The 17,230-nt window shown below is 44.3% G+C and overlaps 1 long non-coding RNA gene across 1 annotated transcript; it reads left to right on the top strand.

The window, feature by feature from the left end:
- Window positions 1-12,492: 12,492 nt before the first annotated feature.
- On the top strand, window positions 12,493-12,928 carry LOC109943535 (uncharacterized). Its single transcript, XR_002266517.1, has 2 exons — window positions 12,493-12,541; window positions 12,751-12,928. It is a non-coding gene; the product is annotated as an uncharacterized lncRNA (long non-coding RNA).
- Window positions 12,929-17,230: the final 4,302 nt, after the last annotated feature.

The following is a 17,230-nucleotide window of genomic DNA, read 5'->3' as shown; positions in this document are numbered from 1 at the left end:
AAATCGAAGGCTTCCTTGAGGAGGAGGGCATCAAGCATGAGTTCTCTTCTCCCTACACGCCACAACAAAATGGTGTAGTGGAGAGGAAGAATAGAACTCTATTGGACATGGCTAGAACCATGCTTGATGAGTACAAGACATCGGATCGGTTTTGGGCCGAGGCGGTCAACACCGCCTGCTACGCCATCAACCGGTTATATCTACACCGAATCCTCAAGAAGACATCATATGAACTCCTTACTGGTAAAAAGCCCAACATTTCATATTTTAGAGTCTTTGGTAGCAAATGCTTTATTCTTGTTAAAATAGGTAGAAAATCTAAATTTGCTCCTAAGACTGTAGAAGACTTTTTACTAGGATATGATTCAAACACAAGGGCATATAGAGTCTTTAACAAGTCCTCTGGACAAGTTGAAGTTTCTTGTGACGTTGTGTTTGATGAGACTAATGGCTCTCAAGTAGAGCAAGTTGATCTTGATGAGATAGGTGATGAAGAGGCTCCGTGCATCGTGCTAAGGAACATGTCCATTGGGGATGTGTGTCCTAAGGAATCCAAAGAGCCTCCAAATGCACAAGATCAACCATCCTCCTCCACGCAAGCATCTCCACCAACTCAAAATGAGGATGAGGCTCAAGTTGATGAAGGAGAAGATCAAGCAAATGAGCCACCTCAAGATGACGACAATGATCAAGGGGGAGATGCAAATGATCAAGACAAGGAGGATGAAGAACCAAGGCCGCCACACCCAAGAGTCCACCAAGCAATCCAACGAGATCACCCCGTCGACACCATCCTCGGCGACATTCATAAGGGGGTAACCACTAGATCTCGTGTTGCACATTTTTGTGAACATTACTGTTTTGTTTCCTCTATTGAGCCACACAAGGTAGAGGAAGCACTTCAAGATTCGGATTGGGTGGTGGCAATGCAAGAGGAGCTCAACAACTTCACTAGGAACGAGGTATGGCATTTAGTTCCACGTCCTAATCAAAATGTTGTAGGAACCAAATGGGTGTTCCGCAACAAGCAAGATGAGCATGGTGTGGTGACAAGGAACAAAGCTCGACTTGTGGCCAAAGGATACTCTCAAGTCGAAGGTTTGGATTTCGGTGAAACCTATGCACCCGTAGCTAGGCTTGAGTCAATTCGTATATTATTAGCCTATGCTACTTACCATGGCTTCAAGCTTTATCAAATGGACGTGAAGAGTGCCTTCCTCAATGGACCAATCAAGGAAGAGGTCTATGTTGAGCAACCTCCCAGCTTTGAAGATAGTGAGTACCCTAACCATGTCTATAAACTCTCTAAGGCGCTTTATGGGCTCAAGCAAGCCCCAAGAGCATGGTATGAATGCCTTAGAGATTTCCTTATCACTAATGGATTCAAAGTCGGAAAGGCCGATCCTACACTCTTCACTAAAACTCTTGAAAATGACTTGTTTGTATGCCAAATTTATGTTGATGATATTATATTTGGGTCTACTAACGAGTCTACATGTGAAGAATTTAGTAGGATCATGACACAAAAATTCGAGATGTCTATGATGGGGGAGTTGAAGTATTTCTTAGGATTTCAAGTGAAGCAACTCCAAGAGGGCACCTTCCTAAGCCAAACGAAGTATACTCAAGATATTCTAAGCAAGTTTGGATGAAGGATGCCAAACCCATCAAGACACCCATGGGAACCAATGGGCATCTCGACCTCGACGAAGGAGGTAAGTCCGTCGATCAAAAGGTATACCGGTCGATGATAGGCTCTTGACTCTATTTATGTGCATCTCGACCGGATATTATGCTTTCCGTATGCATGTGTGCAAGATTCCAAGCCAACCCTAAGGAAGCTCACCTTACGGCCGTAAAACGAATCTTGAGATATTTAGTTTATACTCCTAAGTTTGGGCTTTGGTATCCTAGGGGATCCACTTTTGATTTAATTGGTTATTCGGATGCCGATTGGGCGGGGTGTAAAATCAATAGAAAGAGCACATCGGGGACTTGCCAGTTCTTGGGAAGATCCTTGGTGTCTTGGGCTTCAAAGAAGCAAAATTCCGTAGCTCTTTCTACCGCCGAGGCCGAGTACATTGCCGCAGGCCATTGTTGCGCGCAACTACTTTGGATGAGGCAAACCCTTAGGGACTACGGTTACAAATTAACCAAAGTTCCTCTTCTATGTGATAATGAGAGTGCAATCCGCATGGCGGATAATCCCGTTGAGCATAGTCGCACTAAACACATAGCCATTCGGTATCACTTTCTAAGGGATCACCAACAAAAGGGAGATATCGAGATTGCGTACATTAATACTAAAGATCAATTAGCCGATATCTTTACCAAGCCTCTTGATGAACAAACTTTTAACAATCTTAGGCATGAGCTAAATATCCTTGATTCTAGGAATTTCTTTTGTTGATTTGCACACATAGCTCATTCATATACCTTTGATCATATCTCTTTCATGTGCTATGACTAATGTGTTTTCAAGTGAATTTCAAATCAAGTTATAGGTATATTGAAAGGAAATTGGAGTCTTCGGCGAAGACAAAGGCTTCCACTCCGTAACTCATCCTTCGCCGTCGCTCCGGGCCACTCTCCATCTTTGGGGGAGAAGGACTCCGTCTTTGGTATAATCTTCACTCATTTATTTATGACCAAAGGGGGAGAAAGTAATTCTAAGGGCTCTAATGACTCCGTTTTTGGCGATTCATGCCAAAGGGGGAGAGAGTATTAGCCCAAAGCAAAAGGACCGCACGCAAAAGGACCGCACCACCACCTAATTTTAAAAGGCGTTTTTCAATTGATATGATTTTTCAATTTGGTATCTCCTTGTGTTCAAAAAGGGGGAGAGAATAGTATTTTCAAAATCAATATCCTAAAACCCTCTTGAACACTAAGAGGAGGATTTCATTTAGGGGGAGTTTTGTTCAAGTCAAAGGAAAAGCATTTGAAACAGGGGGAGAAAATTTCAAATCTTGAAAATGCCTCGCAAATTTTTGTTCATTTACCTTTGACTATTTGCAAAAGAACTTTGAAAAGGATTTACAAAAACAAAACATGTGGTGCAAGCGTGGTCCAAAATGTTAAAAATGAAGAAACAATCCATGCATATCTTATAAGTATTTATATTGGCTCAATTCCAAGCAACCTTTGCACTTACATTATGCAAACTAGTTCAATTATGCACTTCTATACTTGCTTTGGTTTGTGTTGGCATCAATCACCAAAAAGGGGGAGATTGAAAGGGAATTAGGCTTACACCTATTCCTAAGTGATTTTGGTGGTTGAATTGCCCAACACAAACAATTGGACTAACTAGTTTGCTCTAGTGTATAAGTTATACAGGTGTCAAAGGTTCACACTTAGCCAATAAAAAGACCAAGAAATGGGTTCAACAAAGAGAGCAAGGGATAACCGAAGGCAGCCCCGGTCTGGCGCACCGAACTGTCCGGTGTGCCACCGGACAGTGTCCGGTGCACCACCGGACAGTGTCCGGTGCACCAGGGGACTTCACGCTGAACTCTTCACCTTCGAGAAAATCCAGAGGCGCTCCGCTATAATTCACCGGACTGTCCGATGCCCCAGGGGAGAGCAACTCTGGAACTCGTTAGCTTCGGGAATTTGCTCCGCTATAATTCAACGGACGTGTCCGGTGTACACCGGACTGTCCGGTGAGCCAGCGGAGCAACAGCTACTTCGCGCCAATGGTCACCTGCAGAAGCATTAAATGCGCGCAGAAGTCAGGCACACGCGTAGTGGCGCACCAGACACTCTACAGTGCATGTCCGGTGAGCCACCGGACACCAAGGCGGGCCCAGCAGTCAGAGCTCCAACGGTCGGAACCCAACGGCCTGGTGACGTGGCTGGCGCACCGGACACTGTCCGGTGTGCACCGGACTGTCCGGTGCACCATACGACAGACAGCCTCCACCAAACGGCTAGTTTGGTGGTTGGGGTTATAAATATCCCCAACCACCCCACATTCAAGTCATCCAAGTTTTCACACTTCCAACCACTTACAAGAGCTAGGCATTCAATACAAGACACACCCAAGTGATCAAATCCTCTCCCAATTCCACAAAAGCTTTAGTGACTAGTGAGAGTGATTTGTTGTGTTCTTTTGAGCTCTTGCGCTTGGATTGCTTTCTTCTTTCTCATTCTTTCTTGAGATCAATACTCACTTGTAACCGAGGCAAGAGACACCAATTGTGTGGTGGTCCTTGCGGGGAAGTTTTGTTCCCGGTTGATTTGAGAAGAGAAAGCTCACTCGGTCCGAGGGACCGTTTGAGAGAGGGAAGGGGTTGAAAAAGACCCGGCCTTTGTGGCCTCCTCAACGGGGAGTAGGTTTGCGAGAACCGAACCTCGGTAAAACAAATCTGTGTGTCACACTTCTTATTTGCTTGCGATTTGTTTTCACCATCTCTCGCGGACTCGATTATATTTCTAACGCTAACCCGGCTTGTAGTTGTGATTAACTTTGTAAATTGCAGTTTCGCCCTATTCACCCCCCTCTAGGCAACTTTCAACTATCTTCAAAGCCGAGAAGTTGCTCAACATACACCTCTTCCTTGATAGGGCCGTTGAGGAAAGCACTTTTCACATCCATTTGGTACAACTCAAAGCCATGGTAAGTAACGCAGACAAGTAAAATTCGAATTGACTCAAGCCCAGCTACGAGTGCATATGTTTCATCAAAATCCAAACCTTCAACTTGTGAATACCCTTTGGCAACAAGTTGAGCTTTATTTCTAGTCACCACACCATGCTCGTCTTGTTTGTTGCTGAATACCTATTTGGTACCTACAACATTTTGGTTAGGACATGGAACCAAATTCCATACCTCATTCCTCATGAAGTTGTTGAGCTCCTATTGCATTGTCACCACTCAGTCTGAATCTCTAATTGCAACATCTATCCTGTATGGCTCAATAAAAGACACAAAAGAGTAATGTTCACAAAAATGAGCAACTCGAGAGCGAGTGGTTACACCCTTTTGAATGTCACCAAGGATGGAGTTGACGGGGTGATTTCGTTGAATTGCTTGGTGGGCTCTTGGGTTAGGTGGTTTTTTTATCGTGAATCTCTTGTCCATCCTACTTTTCTTGATCAACTTCATCTCCCCCTTGATCGATGCCTTCTTCTTGAGCTGACTCATTGTCTTGAACTTGATCTTCTTTTTCTTGAGTCGGATCCTCATCTTGAGTTGGTGGAGATGCTTGTGTGGAAGATGTTGGTTGATTTTGTGCTTGTGGAGGCTCTTTGGGTTCTTGTGGACACACATCTCTAATGGACATGATCCTTAGTGCGATGCACAGAGCCTCTTCATAATCTAACTCATCAAGATCAACTTACTCCACTTGAGAGCCATTAGTCTCATCAAACACAATATCACAAGAAACTTCAACTAATCCAGTGGACTTGTTGAAGACTCTATATGCCCTTATGTTTGAGTCATAACCAAGTAAAAATCGTCTTTTGCTTTAGAAGCAAAATTTGAATTTCTACCTATTTTAACAAGAATAAAGCATTTGCTCCCAAAAACTATAAGAAACATTGGGCTTTTTACCGACGATGAGTTCATATGATGTTTTCTTGAGGATTCGGTGAAGATAGAGCCAATTGATGTTGTAGCAGGTGGTGTTAATCGCCTCCGCCCAAATCCGATCCGATGTCTTGTATTCCTCAAGCATGGTCCCCACCATATCCATAAGAGTTTTATTCTTTCTCTTCACAACACCGTTTTGTTGAGATTTGTAGGGAGAAGAGAACTCATGCTTGATGTCCTCCTCCTCAAGAAATCCTTCAATTTGAGGTTCTTGAACTCCATTCCCTTGTCACATCTAATTTTTTTATTCTCAATCTGAACTCATTTTGAGCTTGTCTCAAGAATTTATTTAAGTTCTCTTGGGTTTGTGAGTTTTCTTGCAAAAAAGAACACCTAGGTGAAGCGAGAATAGTCATCCACAATTACAAGACAATACTTACTCTCATCGATGCTTATGTAAGCAATCAGGCCGAATAGATCCATGTGGAGTAGCTCAAGTGGCCTCTCGGTCGTCATGATGTTCTTGTGTGGATGATGAACTCCATCTCGCTAACCTACTTGACATGCACTACAAATCCTATTTGACATGCACTACAAATTTGGGATATGCCCCCAATTTCTCCCCTCCCCTTCTGATTTGCTCTATCCGTGCTCACCCACCATCCTCCACGCAGTCTCGATGCTGTCGGCGTCGACCCGAGACGCTATCGTGCTATTGTCGTCGCCGAGAGGTCCCTCAGGTTCGCCCTGAGGTAAGGAATGTCCCCTGCCCCTCCAATTTCCTCCATCGCCCTCTGTCACGTGTAATTGCTCTTTAGAGTTCCCAGCGCCGCCGCCGAGCTACCTCACCATGGACCTCCACCCTCTGATGCCCCTACCACAGTCTAGCTCCCACCATTGGGTTCCCCGCACCACCATCTAGCGAGCTCCTCGTCGTGGATGCAGGCGACACCACCTCTGGTGGATGGAGGAAAGGGCCGAAGCCGGCCACCCGATCCCCGACGTTCACCCCGAATCCAACAGCTCGATTTTAATTAACTCGAGCCTAATCCTAACCGTCCGCCCGAGATCTCACTGCCCATCCACTGCAACCACACCCTCATCCCTACCCTTGGGCCCTGCCTATGAGTCGTGTGAGCCCCACGCCATGCCCTCGGCCGAGGCGAGAATCCATCATTCGGAGCCCCAAGTCGCATCCTCGACCGAGGTGAGAATCCGTAAGTCGTCCGAGCCTCACGCAACGCCCTCGGCCGAGGCGAGAATCCCCATTGTTTAACCCCCATCTCCCTTTATTCTCTATGCTTGGTGTGGCCATGGCGCCCGCCCTTGGCGCGGCTATGCCTACCCTGGCGCGGTCGAGCCTGCCCCTTTGTGGCTGAGCTCCTACGTGGCCAACCCCTAGCACGACGACTTGCATCCCGACACGGCTAGCCTTCGCACCCCAGCGTGGTTGAGCCACCTAGCTTGATCTCGCCGACGCCCCTGTAGCCCCATCGTCGCCTCTCTGAAATCGCTCATAGGGCCGACGTCGAAGCCCCTCGAGCGCTCGCGCCTCTGAGCTCCTCCCAGCATTATGTGCATGCGATCGCGTCTGACGTCGCACCACCGGAGCTATCTCGTCCCGGTGAGCTAAGCTCTGGCCACACCCCCCTACTCGTCTACCCCCTTGGGCATTGCTCCGGCCATGGCCGTCGATGACGCCTCAGCCACCCGACAACCTCCACTGTTTCTCATGCCTCTAACCGTGTTGCACGCGTGCATCCCCTATCGTGCAACTGTTGTTGCCTCGCCGCTAGTCCGCGATAAACTAGAAATTCAATATCCTTCGCGTCATAAATCCATTGCGATCCATTCCAGTCGCGATAGTTTTGTAATAATACCATCTGCATGTTAGAAACATAATTTTATCGCGACAAATGTTTTATTTAATTAATTAATCATTTGTTCATCCATTGGTTATTAAAATAATCTTCCATTAAAAACTAATTTAAGGTTTTAGTTTACATATCTCTACTACTCTATAAGACCCTATTGTAGACGTTCACAGCGTGCACCACGGTTCTGCCTGCCCCCGTGCCCCCTGGCATCCTTGCTCATGCCCCCAAATCTGCTCCCGACATCCTCGCGCACGACATACCTTCCATCGGCGGCGCGATGATCCCGTAGCGCAATCCTAGGAAATTCTATGCCGACACCCCACCATTGTCGCCCCCGCGCCCGACATCCTACCCCTCGCGCATTCGGCTCCACCTGCTCCCCCCATCCCAGCTATGCCCCTGCCTCCATGACCCCCTCACCCCGCCCCACCACCCCCGACAATCTCCCATGCTCCCCCTCCCCCCATCAACGCTCCCTCCTCACATTCCCCACACACCAAGAGACGAATCTGTCCACGCTAGTGTTTGGATTTGTGGGTGGAGCCCGAGGTTAGATCCAGCAGGGGAAGGAAGATAGAGGAGGGGAGGGAAGGGGTGGCGGGCCTAGCAGACATGGATGGCCGCCACCGTCGCAGAGTTGGACGATGCTGGTAGCGGCGGCGGCTGTGGGGCGGTGAGCGGATGAAGCTGCTATTCAGCCTGGGCGATCGCATCCTCTCGTGCCCAGGAGACGACACGCTGTGGTATGCAAGCGGGGACATCCGAATCGTGTCCGTACTGCGCGGGGTGTCGCTGCAGGACCTCCTCATGCGGCTCGCCGACACATACGACGCAAGCCATTGTCCGCCTCCAGCCCTCCATCCGTAGCAGCGGCGATGGCACCTCCTTCCATCTGCAACAACCCATGGAGGCCGACGGAGGTGCATTTAGGGTATGGAACGACAGTCGCGCGGATGCCCCTACCCCTCAAGGCAGTGCGATCCACCCTGGCTCCCTCCCTGGATGCAGCTAGCGCTTGCTGCGGGTGCCTGTGGACAAGCGATCGCTCGGGATGGCGGTGGAGGTGGATGCGAGGTGGGAGCCCATGGGGGCGCAGGAGTACTATGACTACTGGCGGGCCATGTACAACGCCCGCGGCAACAGGTGATCGCTCGGGAGTCGGGATGGCAGAGGAGGTGGCTGCAAGGTGACCACTTGAGATCTGTAAATATTGATGTTAGTTGTGGTACTAACCTTAACAAAAAAAGTAACTCTCAACACTCCTCCGATTTCTCAACCACGTATAGGACAAAACGGTTAGTGGTATAAAATGGAAGTTATGGATGAATTATTCTTTCTACGCTCATGCTTTTAATCCGTGAATATTATAGGTAAATAGCTATTTTATTCTTTGAATTTATTTTATATTCTGCAGGAACTATTAGAAGTTTTCTGGAGAAGCAAAAAGACAAAAATAGCTGGTATTGTTTTTTGTACTGGGCCATCATCTAACATACAGATATGCAAACGATACTTAAACTGAACCCTAGAACGTGTATTACCTTTTAGTTGTTCATCAGCTTCTTGTAAGCAATTATACAATGCAGGTTGCTCCCACTGTATTTCCCTCTGGACAAGCAGGAGGAAGCGATTGTGATAGTAAAGCTCCCTAATGTTGGGGATGAGAATGGTGCTACGAGAATAGATGGAAGAAAAATAAAAAATAAGACATTTGCCTATTGGTGCGGTAGATAGAATAGTGTCTGCAACTCTTGTTGATCTTCCTCTTTACTAATTCTATACATGGAGAATTTATTATATCCTTTTTGTTCATATTAATTAGTTTGAATTTTATTTTTATGGTCCTCTTTATGCAGGTAAATATATTTAAGTTGTTATCATTCTTGTTTTCTGAAAGAATTATCCTTATTTAGTGGGATGATTGATCTTTTTCTATCGATTCATTTGCCATCTAAGTCATTTGTTACAAGTTCTTTGTCTCATTGTTGTTTGATTTACATGGTCTCTTGTATTGACTACATTTAGTTGTAGATCTTTATCTTCCAATATTTGTTCTTTGACTCACTTTCCCTGATTATTCTAGAGGGGTTATTTCAAATGGGATTCATACTTGGATCCTTCGCTTATGTCAATAATTAAAGATCCAGATCTATAGTGCAAGGAGATGGGAAAATTTTGCTCAAGCTCAAAAGGGATTTAATTATGCTAGGTTACTTGGATATGGGGATCTAGGTTGTCATTCATTATCTCCAGCATAGGAATAGTCAATTCATTTACGATACCTCGCTAAAGCAAATTCTCTTAAGCTTTTAGAGATTGCTGAAATTATGTTATGATCTTATACTTCTTGTTTATGCTTAATTATGTTTATGCGAAGGTATATTAAATGACATATGCTCTAATGACTTCATTGCCTACAGACGATATTTTTCAGCAACTACAATTACGGTGGAGTTGATATTGAAGGACGCCTGATTATGGTGGTTGTTGGTGCACAGTTTATCTTGAATGGTTTGTTCTACATGTAGTGATGGTACGGTAATGTATCTTGATGTCCTAAAGCATTGGATCAAGTGTCAGTATGCACTTTATAATCATTTGGGGGTGTGTAGATCATGTACATTTGTATGTCAAGTGTCCTGTTGCCCCACGCTCTAGAATTTTTTTAGAGCAAGTCATGCACATTTGTAGATCAACAACGACCAGCCTTGTCTCGATGTTGTGCAGTGCTCGCATCTTAGATGCCTTGCCTGGATGCTTTTGGCGAGATGTGTGCTTGGAAAACTTCAGGTGCATTGTCTGGTGAAGCATGTGTGTCCAAAAGTAAGATATGAGCTTAAAACAGTGCTAAATGGTTATTTTAATTGAATTTGGAATTTACATGCCTTGGTCATTGCTACAAGATCACAATCATTGATGTAGTAGCTATTTTTTGTGCTCATCGATAGTTGCTTGCTTGTTTACTCAGGTGAATATTCAAAAAGATAATGGGGTGCGGATGAAGATTATTGGTACTCATGTCGATGCTATAGAAATTGTCTACGATGAGGACTCCTAGAATAAGGTATACATAGACTGGACTACAGATTTCAGTCTAACTTTTCTCCAGTGAACTTTCATATGATTTCCCAATATTCCATGACTTATTCCTTGCAAAGTCCTGTTTCATTCTCTCATGCACCATCGTCTATGTTCCCTTGTGATGCATGTATCATTCTGTCCTAGAATTAATTGCCATTGCACACCTGTTGAGTTGATCGCCACGTTTTGCAGGGCTTGTCATGCTATATTTTCCTTGACTACTAGATACAAAATGCTACGTGCTTACTCTGCTTTTTTTATAAAAAAGTGTCATCGGATTATTATGATATGTGATTACTAACTACATATCAGAGGCTTATATTTCCAATGCTTTTGATGTTTTATTTTTAATTTATATCAAAAATGTTATTTGATCTTACTGCGTGGTAGATTTGTTTTCCTATTGTGTGACCATGATACAAAGTCATAAGCACTCCCTGTTGCTATTAATATTTTTTTAACTGGATGGCATGTGCTAACCCACTATAATGGCTCATTAGTTTTTTGTAGTATGTACAGTGACACAAGATTAAAAATAGTGATACAGGTCCCCCTCGCACTCCCTGTTGCTATTAATATTTTTTTGTTCATCATTAAGGGGTACAACTTCCAATGAAGAAAAGTTGCTTCAATGATGGAAAGAGTGCATTGCAGCCATTAAATCAAGTATAGGATCTGTTGTGCTTCATCTTAGAAAGTTGTCTATCGGTCTCTGCATGCACCGCTCATTGCTATTTAAAGTATGTTTTTTTGTTTTAAGTTGTTTTCACAATTTTCATCTATCTTGCTACGCCATGGAATCTTCAAGGGAAGATTACTTTTTTCATACTCTCAGCAACTTTTGCACTATGGAAGAAAAAATATTTTTTATTAGAGACCACTATTTATGCCCGTTTGTAGCTTTCTTCTTCTTATTATTTTTTTAAATGTTGATTGAATTATTGTAACAATATATGCCCAAGAATACTGCAAGTTACAACAAACAATGAATTTAGGTGATGTTGCCGTTCCATTTTGCCAGATTCATGCTTCCCCGCATGTCCCCTCAACTCTGAAGGCATGCCCGTTTCTGTATGGTGTTTCCATTTCATCCTTGAACTCATGGAATCCATCGATGGTGTGGAATCCAGTTTAAAATTGGAAGTCAATACTCCTCAGACAAGAATAGGTACGCTGCTTAGCCTATGCATTTCATTTAACAAGCAAAACAATGGGATTGTGACTGTTGCTTTCTCATTTTCTTCAACTATACAGACATTCAAGAGGAAGGGATCTGATCTAGATCCTCGAAGTTATATATCTGGAAAATAGGCTCTTCAGATATCGAACCTCTTTTATATAAATGTTGTTAATCAGCTTCCAGCATTTGTTTCATTTGAGTTGTGTTTACTGCCTAGCTCTCCATCCAACAATTGATATCTTACTAACTGGTGGTCGAGATTCAATTTGCAGGGTATGATCTCTCTTGCAATCACACCTTATGAAAAAAACCATTGCATTTAATGGTCACTTGGTTTTGCTTGGGTTATATATACATGTGTGGGACATCAGAACAAAAGTACGTGTTTCTGCTTTAACAGGACATGACAACATTGTATGTTCAGTGTTTGCTCGGCCTATGGTAAGAATGCATTTTAACCTGTCAAGTTCACGATTCACCACAATATTTTCGGCCAAATGGTACATAATATTTCATGATGTAGTTTTATTTGGAGTCACTCCCTCAGTTAACCAATGGATTATTTGAAGCAGTGTCTCTGTTCTGTAGATACTTTGCTTCTTTGAAAATACCTGCAATCGATTGTTTTACTAAAGTTTAGAGTGTAATAATAAGGCAAATGAGCAACCTTGATAGAATTCATATGCCATCAGTAGTTTTACCATTTAAGCTACACTATTTTAAAATATATTTTTGCTATGATAAGTACTCTTATGTGTCCTGCCTTACTGTTCATCCATTCTCAAGTATACTCTTTGATCTTTTGATATGTGTGCAGGCCCAGAACATCTGCAATTTAGTTTTTTATAAGTCCTCCAAGATTTGGTTAGTTGCTTCATGTTTTCTCTTTTTCTCTCTTAATACTTAGCTCAATTTTGTTCATACTGGTATGTTTGATCTGTGCTATACTGCTATGAGCAACCTTAGTTTTGTATTGCCTTACAAAGGATTTTTTAGCTGTCGCTTGCCAAGTATATGTCGTATTGTGGGTAGTCACACCAAAACTAAAACTAATGGCAATTGGTTTGCAATAGGCAGTGCTCTTTCTGTTAGCTCTGGATGTCAGGGCAATGAACAAACACGTTGAGTATGATAGTGATGCTAAAATTATTGCAATCGGTTGAAGCCCTACCATGTGGCAACCATTGATCCATGCCCAAAATGTGCCTGCCACTGGTGTTCCTGTCCCAACACTCGATCAACATGCAAGTAGAAATGAAGCCTAGAGCCAAACGATGCGAGAGGAGGTACATTACTTGATGGATTGTTCTAGCATTATGATTATGACATGCTTTGTTCTCTTCTCTTGATGATGATTATATTTGCACCTAAAATGCAGTATGGTCTAGACACGAGTCAGTTCACATAAACCCTTCAGACCCAAGCAGATACCAGCAGAATGGCACGCCAGCTAAAGAAAGGTGTCATGGCGTTGTTCAAACTTCGAGTGGTGTGTGGAATAGAAGAATCCCAATTCCCAACCATGACATGCCTCAAGAAATAGTTTAATTAGAGCAACTAAACCAGCCAGATTAGTGTCTGCTACCAATATGTGCCTTTTCCCCATGACAGATATGATACCAGTTTTGATTAAATCACCTACATATTTTCATCTAAATCAGTTTTGGTGTATCTCTCTACCTGTTTGAGTTTGCTGGCAGGTACAGGGGAAATACGACAACATCATCGCGGAGGTGAAGAGCTACTACATGTCGATGAGCGGGTACAGGGATGATAAAAAAAGAAAGGTATATCTTCACGTCGATGAGCGGGTACAAGGATGACAAAAAATAAAGGTATATCTTCACATCATGTGCTAGACATTCTTTAATGGCTTTCTATTGTTTCTTTTTTTGTTGGATTCGATAACTTGGTCAGCTTTTTCTTACTTGTATATTAGATTAGATGGTGGTATATGTAGATGCGCTTTTGGTTAGAATTCATAGCACAACTCATTAGCTATATGCTGGTAGTAGGGTGCTAACACAACTGATGGTTTGAAATATTTTCTCTTGTTCTAGGGTGAGATTATGATGGCTTATGCCAATGATCAAATAAAAACATGTGTTGAGTTTCCAGAGTGTTTGTATGTAAGTAGTGCACATTATATTTTCTTTCATTTTTTGCACCTTGTATGTTTTAAAATTTAAAAATGATTGGGTATCTGAGCTCCATGCCTTCTATAGAGGATTGCTGGTCAAACATAAGCTGTCAGTGAGAGAGAAGAATCATGTCTATGGTGTTTCTACCTGTGTGGTGTCTCCCCTCCTATGCGTGCCCTCTTCCCTCTGGTTCTCCCTAATTCTCACAGGTGTGTTTTGCACTGGCACACTTACATTAGTGCTCTTTCTTTTTGTTGCTAGCACAAGTACTATACTATTATGGCCTACTTAAGAACTAGGAAAGTTTATGTTATCGAATCATCAAACATGTTAGCATCTTGTTAGTATTAAGAAGCAGCAATGAATCATTTACATATATTTCTAATTTGTCAATAGCAGATGAACAATCTTCTACATGCAAATTTTTGTTCTGCGTGCTCGTGGTCATTGGCAGGAAGACTCATGTGGTCGGAAGAGGGCTGATGAGCACGATCACCATGGATGTGGACACCACGACAAGGGTAGACGAGTTCTTGGTTACCACCTTTGTAGGCCCATTGGTGGAGGAGACTTGACGAGAGGTGTGTGGTGATCACCATCTGAATGTGGGCGTCCAAGCTTCTTTGATGCCAGATGTATTGTCCTAACTGTGACTATCGTCGCTGGTCGAACATTTGGCTAGCATCAATGATGTATACTGCAATGTGAATCCAATAATTGGCTTGGCTCTCCATACAACCAATAAATAGGAGATCAGGTGATTGCTAATTGGACAATAGGGGTGTTCGTGTTGTAATGGTGTAATAGGTTCAATGCCGTCGTTTTTACAGTCACAATAGCCGTGGGTTAAGTGTCCAAGGTGATTTACCTCTGCCCTGTTTCCGGTGTCTTAGCCTGATTGGATAGCTTCTGGGGTGTGGGATGTGATGGAGCAAAGGGATTAAAAACATGTTGATTTTTGTTGCCCAAGGAATTTGTCAGTTGCTTAACATTTTGTTTTTGGCATACTTCGTAGTCAATTACTATCCACAGATTCTTGCATATGTGAAACTGAGGAACATTTACTTCGAATATCATTATTGGCTTGGCTCTGATTATTCTTGTTTTCTGGTTCTCGTTAGGACCAATGAATGTTCTCTCTTTTAAGAATCTTAATAAGCCACGGGAGCAAAGCTGGATAGTATACATAAGTCTGTTCACCGTAACCAACAACAGCGGCCTCACCGTCACGCACCGCCAACTGAAGAGCAAGGTGTGAGGATGTGTCATCCTAGAAATGCCGACTGCTCCCATTAGAAAATTAGAATATACTCTCTTCGTTCTTTTTTATTTGTCACGGTTTAGTTTAAAAATAAACTAGCGGGCGACAAATATTCGAGAATGTAGGTAGAAACCTTTAGTACTGATGTTTTAAAAAAGCACCCTTACATGAGTGCTGAGTTCAAACGACTTCGGATAGCTGTGAACAACCGTGCACAGTCGCTCGCCCGTCGCCCTGCATCACCGGAGGTCATCGCCAGCGATCCTATCGGAGAGCAAATCTCCGGCCGGGTGGCGGAGTGCACCCGCCCTAAATCCTGAGATGAGGAGGGGCTTAGGCGTTTTGCTTGATCGTTGGAATGAACGGGAAGAACTCAAGAACACACAAGGATTTAGAGTGGTTCGATCCGCCGGAGCGTAATACTCTACTCCACTGTGAGATGTATTGCTTGTGAGCTTGTATGAGCTTGCGAGTCTAAGGTGTGATCTAAGATTGCGTGTGTGTGTGTAACGTCGTATGCCTCCCCTTTTATAGCTGAAGGGGGCATGCACAAAGGTGCTGGGCCCCGACAGGTGGGCCTAGGGACATAAATAATATAGCGCTTGGAGCCTCTAATGTCTGTTGCCGAGACAATCTTCTTGTGCCCTGACGCCCGAGATCTCCGTATCCTCGGCGTGCAGGGGAACCTTCTTGTAGAAGGGATGATGAGTACAGCACGCCGCTCGGCACGGGCGCACTGTTTGCCAGTAGACTGATCAGACATGCCGTCTGCTGGATGGGTCTGACACCGTCTTCCAGCGGATGGAACAGGGCGCATTAAATGCCGAGAGGGCACATCGCCCGTCAGCGTGGTGGCAAGCGACATGTCCTCTCCGCAATAAATGCAAAGGCTGCATGGCTATATGGACCTTGCATCAGGCTCGGCTTGCTGGCTTATGTCATGGGCCACACTCCACGCGGCAGCAGCGGGCCTTCGCCTGAGCGGAAAGCGTAGAGCAAGGTCTGGACACGTGCCGGCACCGGACCCTTACCCATGTCGGGGTCCTCCCCGTCCCGGGACCTTGTCAAGACCCGGAACTTACTGGGGGAGCCTAGAGCTTATTCGAGGGACCCAGCATGTCCTCCTGGGAGCTCCGGACCCGTTCGCATAGGGGTCCGGCGTCCCTTGGAGGTCCGGACCCATCGATGCACCTCGGGAAGTATTTATCTTTCCTTGCCACGCGGTGCCCCTAGTCCTGCCCATGTGGTGGGGTCAGGAGTCGCTCTCCGTATGACCTGGAGGTGTGGTACCGGTGCAGCGCCTTCATACCGTAGATGAGGGTACCCCTGATTTAGGGTACCGACAGATCCTATCATGGATTTTGTCGTCACCATTATACTCACGTCGTCCATCTCCAGGGCCCTGAGCCGTTTAAGGCTCGTCCATTTGTGTTTCGTGGCATCGCACAGGCACATACCTAGTTTATAAATAATTGTTTATGTGATAAATGTCTATTAATGTGATTGTGATGAGTTAAATGTTCTAGTTCATAAACGCGATGACTTCTCAACCGTAGCTTCGATCTCGGTGTTTCTTTTCCCATGTGGCCATAAAAGCGAGCTCTATTTGGTATCATATGTTTTATAATGTTTTCCTTGTATGTTGTAATGTTCTTATATATGTATATGTTTGTTTGCGTGTGCCTGTTCGTGTTCGTTGCGTGTCACAAATGGAACGTGATTCGTTCTCGAGCTTCAGTAAACCAACGATCGAGCTTTGTTGATCCTGAGATTAAACGCCTTAGGTCAGATCGTGGTGGTGAATACTATCCGATTAAACACCTTAGGTCAGATCGTGGTGGTGAACACTATCCCAAAGTCTTTGATGATTTTTGTGCAGAACATGGCATTATTCATGAGAATACACTTTTCTATTCACCGGAATCAAACGGTATTGCTAAGAGGAAAAACTGTATGTTGACTGACTTGGTAAATGCCATGTTAGACACATGCGGTTTATCTAAAGCATGGTGGGGGGGGGGGAGGCAATCCTGACTTCGTGTCATGTTTCGAATAGAATTCCTGTGGACAAATAAGAGAAAGTCCCTTATGATAAGTGGGTTGGGAGAAAACCATCACTTTCATACTTGCACACTTTGTGGTGCATGACGA

The sequence above is a fragment of the Zea mays genome, chromosome 1 (genome assembly GCF_902167145.1).
Source record: "Zea mays cultivar B73 chromosome 1, Zm-B73-REFERENCE-NAM-5.0, whole genome shotgun sequence".
NCBI lineage: Eukaryota > Viridiplantae > Streptophyta > Magnoliopsida > Poales > Poaceae > Zea > Zea mays.
The sequence above is the reverse complement of the archived record's forward strand: the minus strand, read 5'-3'. Positions and strand labels throughout refer to the sequence as shown.